We start from the raw sequence: 8,240 nt of genomic DNA, 5'->3' as shown, positions 1-8,240 counted from the left end.
CCGCGTTTTGATTTATTCAGCACTTTTGTTTTAAAGATAATTCCCGGCGTTTTGATTTATTTCCCACTGACTAACCATTTTGATTTGCTTTTAATGTAAGTAACAAATCCGCAAGTAACTTTATCTAGGCACCTTTTTGTACTCTACAATTACTTTGCTAAAGGTGGTCTGTCATGACCTTGCATACCATTCCATTCTTACCGGATAAACTAAAGTTATTCAACAACTTGAAAACATAATTTGTTTTTACTTTTATTAGAAAAACCAAGTTCTTATTATTATTTCTAATGTTGTTATTATTATTATTTTTATTTTTTAGTTATTATTATTATTATTTTTATGTTTTTTAGTTATTATTATTATTTTTATTTTTTTTATAGTGAGTGGTTTTGATATACTTTAATTATTTAAATTCATATATTATTGCTGATGTAGCTTAATGGAGCTAATATATTGAAAATGAGAATAACGTGGGTGCTGCGACTGTTTAGCAGGTTAAAGTTGTGTGATGCGGTGATTGATAGGGGAGTCTCCCACACCATTGAAATGGAGTGAACACGTTTCAAGATTTAAGAAGACTTTGATGAAAAAAAAATGCATCCTGCAGCGTAGTACTTAATAAATAGTTTTGAAATTTTAATATTTAAATATATTTAAATGATTTGGGGATATTTATGAATAGAATAGCTTAATTAGGTAACATTTTTTCCTAAAAATAATAGATGTTTTAGCAAGACTTTGGTAAAATGAGGCAATACTTTTTGGAAATATAGGTCACAATTGTCAAACTTCAGAATTTTTGGTGTCTTAGGGGTTTTTGGTGGTGCTAAATCCGTTTCCACCATCAAAAGGGTGATTCTAACACTTCAGCGTGAAAATTTTCTCACGAGATTCAGTGAAGAAATTTTCTGTTTCAATGAAATTGTAGCCTCAATAGGCAACGCCTTTATAAATTTATGTTTAATAAAATTGTTAAAAATATTTTTCTAATATATTAAAAAAATGATTATATATATATGGATGGTTGTTTTGGTGTTGTATAATGTTTTTCATATGTTTACTATAATAATTAAAAGACAATCTTGGTATTTTATGTAGACATATGTTTAAATAATTCAATAAATAGCAAATGGTTTCCCGAAATCATTACACATCACCTCTTCCATAATTTTGAACATGTGTTTGTAAATAAATCAATCTTAATATTACATATTAGTTAGTAATATTTAAACAGAAATTTTTGATAGGGAACCTGCAAACCACATATATTAGGAACTCATAGTATCCTTCCAGTGTTACTATGACCTTTGGAGACTTAAACCAGGGTGGATGGGATGGCAAACTACCATCCCTACCATTTGAGCTAAGCACCCATTAGCATATTAACATTAACATTGACATTAACTCTAGAACAGTCAATGTTGTAACTCTACTTCAGAGTTGAAGGAGTCAAAATTTAGCCTAGTTAGCTATTAGGTTCTGTTATAACTAGGCCACTAGAAGGAAACGGGGTTGCATTTATTTTGATTGTATCTTTTTCCATGGAAGAGAAAAACAACTATGGAGCTGAAGTGAGAATGCATAACAAAGGGAGTTTAGTATCTGTAATAGCCTATTAAGCTACAAGTCTAAATTAAGTCCACAAAGAGTGTCTTCTCCTTTGTACTTGCATTAATTCAATTCTAGAGATAGAGAGAATAGATTTACCTCACCAGATAGCTAGGATTTCTCCTGTAAAAGTTTCCCAAAGCATTTGCATTATTGTGGTTGGTGTGTGACTATATTTCATTGTTATCCAGTTTTCCACATTTTATCTATTACATGCATAAGAAGAAAACAATTATTAATAAATATATAATATAAAGAAATGAACCCTCATGGTATAGAATTTAGTCTATTTTTATTAGATTCTTTTTTATGAGCTATCCAATGGAATGTCCACAAAAGTTTATGCACTATTCATTGTTGAGTGTTTGTGCCATAAATCAAGTTCTTTCAATTTTTTTGTTGATAAACTTATATGCCACATTATTTTCTATTGAAGATGTGTATATATGTAATGTAAAGGGTTTTGTATAGTCCCGGTTATAGAAACTTATTTGTGAAACATCATTTTTCTATTCAACATTTAGGTTTTTCCGAATTTAAGCTCTACCTAATTAAAAAACCTAAAAATATATATAAATAAAAATATAAAATATGCAAAAATAGATAATTGTAAATGTGAATTAATCACCTACATCAATCTTTCCTTCAAGACTACAAACGAAATGCATCTTAAAAAGACCCAATTTCTCTTCTTGGTAAGAATCTATGATGATCATCTCCTTAAAAATATTCATGAATTCATCTTCCCTACCATTTTGGTGTCACGGAAAAACTAATCCATTGAAAAGATGATGTTGTTTCATCTAAGTGTATCGAAGATTTTCTTTAGATTTTGATAAACAACTTAGTTTCTGATGAACCAACTTGTATGAATATAATGTGTGATTCAAGAAGTGAAAAAAACCTCCCGTAATGAGCCAATTGTGTGAAGAAATGCATGACTCACAGGAAGGAAACGGCCTTATCGGAAGAGCTCTCCAAGCGTTTACTCAATTGCAATGTATAGTTGGTACCACAGCCGAAACGGAAAATCTTTTGTCTACTGCGATAAGAGGAGGCACGGATGCTTAATCATGCCCGAAATGGATAATAGCATCAAACGGATATGATACCATTGATTTAGTCCACTACATTCGGTGAATGACATTAAAAAGTGGTGAGTACCAAATGGATTTGTTACCATAGATCTGGTCGACCAGTTTGCGGTTGATTTGATCATGGGAAATCAAAACATCAACTAAAATAAATTAACAGAGAAAATAAACAATTTTGTTTTTTATCGCTGTTTAACGAGACTTTACGTTTCTCTCCATCAAAAGAAAAGGAAATCTCCAAAATAAAAGAGGGCACCAGAGATTATGACATGGAATTGGAAATCTGTGTAAGTGGAGAGACACTCCCATACCCTAAATTGAAGCCCTGGTACAATCAAGCAGAACTCTTCTTTTTTATTTAGAACAATAAACTATTAGAAAATAATTGTTAGTTCTTGTCCAAGAGTCTCTGAATTGTATTGTCATGGTGGGAGCTGATATGATAGATTATGACTGATATGACACACGTTAATAAATGAGGCATCAAACACGGCAATTCCTATTTCCAACCCCATTGAAACATAAATGCAGCCTGACATGCAAGGGATATAGCAGTTCTCTTGTATTTATGTTTCAATGGGGTTGACTTTGGCATTTTAGCAACAAAGCAACTGTTATTCCCCTTGCATGTCAGGCTGCATTTATGTTTCAATCGGGTTGGAAATAGGAATTGCCAACCATCAAACACTGATTCGGTAATTAATGCATCGTTGTTGTCAACATGAGGTTCATTAATAACGGGTTCAATCAGAGAGTTCTTGATAAAGGAGTTAGATGGCCGACGACAATTGGATTCTCACGGAGGGGTGGTCAACCAGGGAGGTAACTGGCAAAGCATCTGATAAAGATGTACTTGACAAGGGAGTTGTGAAATTTGAATAAAGGTGTCATTAACAGAGAGGTGGTCCACAAGTGAGCTTTTGACAAGAGGGCCCTTGACAAACTAGTTAAAAAGAAGTCTCGACAGGAGGGGTATCGAAAAAAGTTACAGTATAAAAGAAAGTCACTAACAATAGTCTTGTCAATTAGTAAAGTAAATATTTTACGGAGTATCGATTTTGGAAATTAACAGTAGTCTTATCAATTAGTAAAGTAAATACGATTTTATGGAGTTTATCACTGTTGAAAGATTTTGGAATCTTTTATAGCTAAAGGCGAAGTGAATTGTTTGATTTTTCAACCTTTTCTACAATTTACAATTCAATTATACTCCAGTAGCATGGAGGAAGTGTCTAGATGACTCCCTAGTTCACTGATCTACCAGAGGAATGAAGAAAATGTAATAAGATGAAAGGGATCAATCAGTATGATTAATCCAGATGATTCAAACCAATGAACAGTATTGACAGCACACATTTTTCAATTAGTGTGTTTGGTGGAAATTTAGAAGAAAGGAAGAAATGTAAAGCCAATCAATATTCATAAGTCTTTGTCATGATAGTAATAGGTGAACATTCTGTAAAGAAAATATATGGATGTTCACATGTAAAGTAAGCCTCTAAAGGATTTAAGGAAAAAATTTGAATATTTAATTTAATAAATTGGTTTATTATTGAGTTTTTATAAAAGATGATGGGTGAAAATGGAAAATCTGAAACATGGAAATATTGTTAATTTTTTTAATAAAAAATCAAATTTATGAGTTTTTCTTCAGACAAACTTGATATCAATGGTTTAAAGTAGAAATTTTTAATAAAAAATTAAATTTATGAGTTTTTTTTTCAAACAAACCTGATATCAATGGTTTAAAGTAGTGTTATCACTCAGGTTGTCCTTAAGCTATGGAAAAGGATACGGCCGAGGTAACCACAGACCAACTTTGGACTGCAGGTTCTAGCCAACCTGCAATCAGAGAGGGCTCTCTCTTTTAGATTTAGCTTTTCTCGAAAAGGATTTTGATGCAGTAGCATCAGGACCTTTTTTTCCATTTGTAAATATGGGGTGTGATAATATTAATTTGTAAATATGGGGTGTGATGATTTTTAATATTTTATTAATTAATTTGAATTAGATAGGAGAAAGTGAGGATTTATGTAAATATCTTTTTATTAATAAAAGTATATGAGGGAATTTAATTAGCTGAAGGATTTTGGGGATAAAAACCTATCCTTTAGGGATGTTGAGAGATTTAGGGGTTTGTTGAGGAATTGAAGGGATTGAGCATTTAATTAAATGATTTTTTAAATTGTATAAATAGGAGGGGTTTTGAGAGAAAAGGAGATTGAGAATAGGAGAGGAGTAGAGAGCTGGTTTGGAACAACCAAGGCTGTAAGCCTTCAGAAATTGTAAGGGTCATCAATCTGGAATATCAGGCCAAACAAAGTTTGTAAGTAATCTTGTTTTGGGTTCAGATTATATATATACATTTGGTGATTAGCTGCGAAAGTTATAATTATTTCTGGTTAACTGTATATATGTGATTGAAGTATCGATTGCTGGGGAGGTTGACTGAAGGAAACCTGTAGTAAAAGCGAGATCGATTTATGTTGTTCTCTGTGCATGAGTTAGGATTGGTCTGTATTTGATTAATAGAAAATGAAAAGAAAAGGGCGCCAGCATTTTAATACATTACAAATCTACAGTGTCAAGCTTTTGAAATCTTAAGGGGTCGATAGCAGAATTGCTATTCGTGGTGCGTTGTGAAAGGCGTTAACACTCTGCATCCAAATCGTTATGCATGAAAGGCGTTAACACTCTGCATCCAAATCGTTATGCATGAAAGGCGTTAACACTCTGCACAAAAAGGAGTATTTTGAATCTGCTGATTGTGTGAATCTCTATAGTAAAATTCTGTGAGTCTAGGTGCATTCAATAGCAGAAATTGCTATTTGTTTAATGTGTTGAAATCGAATCTGGGCCAACTGAAGTGGAGTTTATGATGTTTCGGTGAATCGATCATTTATTTCACACACTGCAAGTAAAATTGTTGTTCCATGGCTAGCATTCAAAAGAGATGGTGATTTAACATATATTGACAGCGCAGGTTTGAGTTCAATTCAGCAGAAACAAATCTGGGTTGAATTCTTATGTTAATATGAATAGTTTTGTGATAAATCTCAGTCGCAGAAGATCTAGCAAGAGGGCACAGAATTTATTTGATACATTGTTTATTTGAATTCATGTTATAATTGTGAATAAAACAGTGAAATGATATGCCATAGGCACGGTCCAGCAATTGAAAGGTAAAGGCGGAACGATGGTTACAAACCAGAAGCACGGCATTGTAACAACCCAATTGGCAATCATTGCAAATGTTGAAGCGCCAGACATGGGCAAATTAACGCAGAGAGTCCAGACTTTAACCAGCGCGATATCAACAGTGCAAGAGGAGATATAGATATTGTGTATCTGCTATATCCGAGGCTGCTCCAGTATTCCCCAAATCTGTGTTGCACTGCTGTGGAGGCTTGTGCACATCCTTTTTTTTCAATGAGTTACGGGACCCAATACACGCTTGCCTAATGGTCGGTCGTTGCCCCTTTGTTTAACTTCAAGCCTCAAGAGTTGAAAGGAGCTTCTCCTGAACTAGTCCAGCGAATTATACCTGAACATGCAAGGAAGCACAACTTGGTATTATCAGCATAATTTTACGGTATAAGCTGAGCACTTGCACTAATTCTGTCTACAAACGTCCAGGTGATTATGCTCATGTAACACCAGTAACCAAGGCATTTCATTTTGCAAGGATGTCATTGCATTTGATTAATACTGGGGTAGTTAGCACAGATGATTTATATTCGGATAAATGTTGTAGTGTAAATGGTATGTACAGGGCTTCTGGCAGTGCAGATCCGTGTGGATCTTTCTTTCCCGATAGTTTGAATTTGTGAAAATGGAGAACTGCTTGTATTCTGCCTCCTCTCCTGTAATATGGATTTCTTTTGCCTCTGGCTTGTATTTCATCAGTGTGATATCTTTATCAGTTTGCATGAAATTGCAAGCTGAGTGCAGCTTTGCGAAGAGATATTAGTTTGTGGCAGGAATGTGTTGTTTGAGTATATATGTTTTGACAACAACGGTCATTATCTATTGAAGGCCCAAGAGAACAAAATCGAAGGATAAGTTTCTGCATTACCAGTGGTTGAAAATGTCTTAAAATAGAGATTTGATTAAGAATTAAATGAGAGGTATTTTGTCATGGACAAATATAAGAAGGATCCTGGTAGGAGCGGCCTGGGAGTGGCCTGGGCTTCATCATTTTATGGTATCAGAGCCTGGCTCTGTGGAATGTTTATTTTGAAGGTTCTGTTGAATTGAAAAATGTTTATTTTCTGAATGAGGACGAGAAGGTTTTATTGAAAACTGAAATTTATTTTTGACTGTATGATGAATGATGAAGGAAGATTAGAAACTACACAAGTGAACAGGATTGCAGAGAGGAAAAGATCATGCAAGATTTTAAGAGGTGAAATGATTTTTTTTTTATTTGAAATTTGTGATGAGAGTTTATGGTTGCAGAGAAGACAATGGCATTGAACCTGGCATTCAGCTAAAGGCTGAATAAAGACGACAATTACAGTATCCTGAAGAAGAACGTGAGTTGAAGAGACAGCCTAGAGAGTGAGCAGAGGAGAGTGCTCAAAGAGGTTCCAGAGGCAGTGAACCAGTACTTACCAAAAGACTGAGTGAGGAGAGCTTGGTGAGGTAAGTGGCAGCAGAAGAGATTGCTGTCGTAGAGGCTAGTGCAACTCATGGCAAGTGAGAAGATGATCATGGAGGATCAAAGAAGTGGTTGAGAGGAATGCCACAGCAATGAGATGACTGCAGAAGTTAGAGAAAGAGAGATTGCAGTAATGAAAGTGCAATTGCAGGTACTAGAGGAATGGTTGCAAGAGTAGGAAAACCAGAACAGAGGATGGATCTTTCCACTGAAGGGAAAGAAAGTGAAGTGGCAGAGGCTACAACAGCAAAGAGATCGACAGATAAACATGCAGTTAACGGAAGAGCTGAGAAAGCTTGAGCAGATAATGGATGTACAATTGAGACGTGAAGAACTCAGAGCAGCTGAGTTGGAAAAGGAGGTTTCGATTGATCAAATAGAGGAGGAGATCATTGATGATTTCTTGAATTACTGGGCAGATCCAGATCAGCTGGATAATGTGAACTCTTGTGTTTTTATAGCTGACAGTTGTGATGTGGTTACAGGTTTTGTTGAAGAGGAAGTTCATGTGAATGAAGAAGATAATCAGCTGGAAGAGCTGGTATACGAACCGAAGATTAAAGCTGTTGAGACTTGTACTTTTCAAACTGACAAGTTGTGTATGAATGCAGGGACTATAAGTGATGGTGATGTTATGCTTCAGCAATGTCACAGAGAAATTGCATTGCTAGAATATTTGTTGAAGAATTCGGAGTATGATGTGGGAGAAAGACTGGTTGACAGTCTTGAGAATTCTTCAGAGGATTCTTTGGGCAAAGAGAATCAGCATAGTGATGTGCTGATGGTGGAGGAGAATTCAGAACAGCATACTGAAGTGCTGGCAAAGGAGGACAAGGCACTAATGCCTTCTGATTTTTATTCTAACAAGTGTTTTGTGA

At 34.7% G+C, this 8,240-nt stretch overlaps 1 long non-coding RNA gene across 1 annotated transcript; it reads left to right on the top strand.

Annotated features, from left to right (window-relative positions):
- The first annotated feature begins 6,103 nt into the window (after positions 1 to 6,103).
- Positions 6,104 to 6,666, top strand: LOC149155908 (uncharacterized). Its single transcript, XR_016263094.1, has 2 exons — positions 6,104 to 6,338; positions 6,475 to 6,666. It is a non-coding gene; the product is annotated as an uncharacterized LOC149155908 (long non-coding RNA).
- The last annotated feature ends 1,574 nt before the right edge of the window (positions 6,667 to 8,240 follow it).

This window comes from Pinus tabuliformis, chromosome 9 (genome assembly GCF_031772625.1).
Source record: "Pinus tabuliformis cultivar Carrire ecotype Pingquan chromosome 9, CPIR1, whole genome shotgun sequence".
NCBI lineage: Eukaryota > Viridiplantae > Streptophyta > Pinopsida > Pinales > Pinaceae > Pinus > Pinus tabuliformis.
This window is presented reverse-complemented; position numbering and strand designations above follow the sequence as displayed.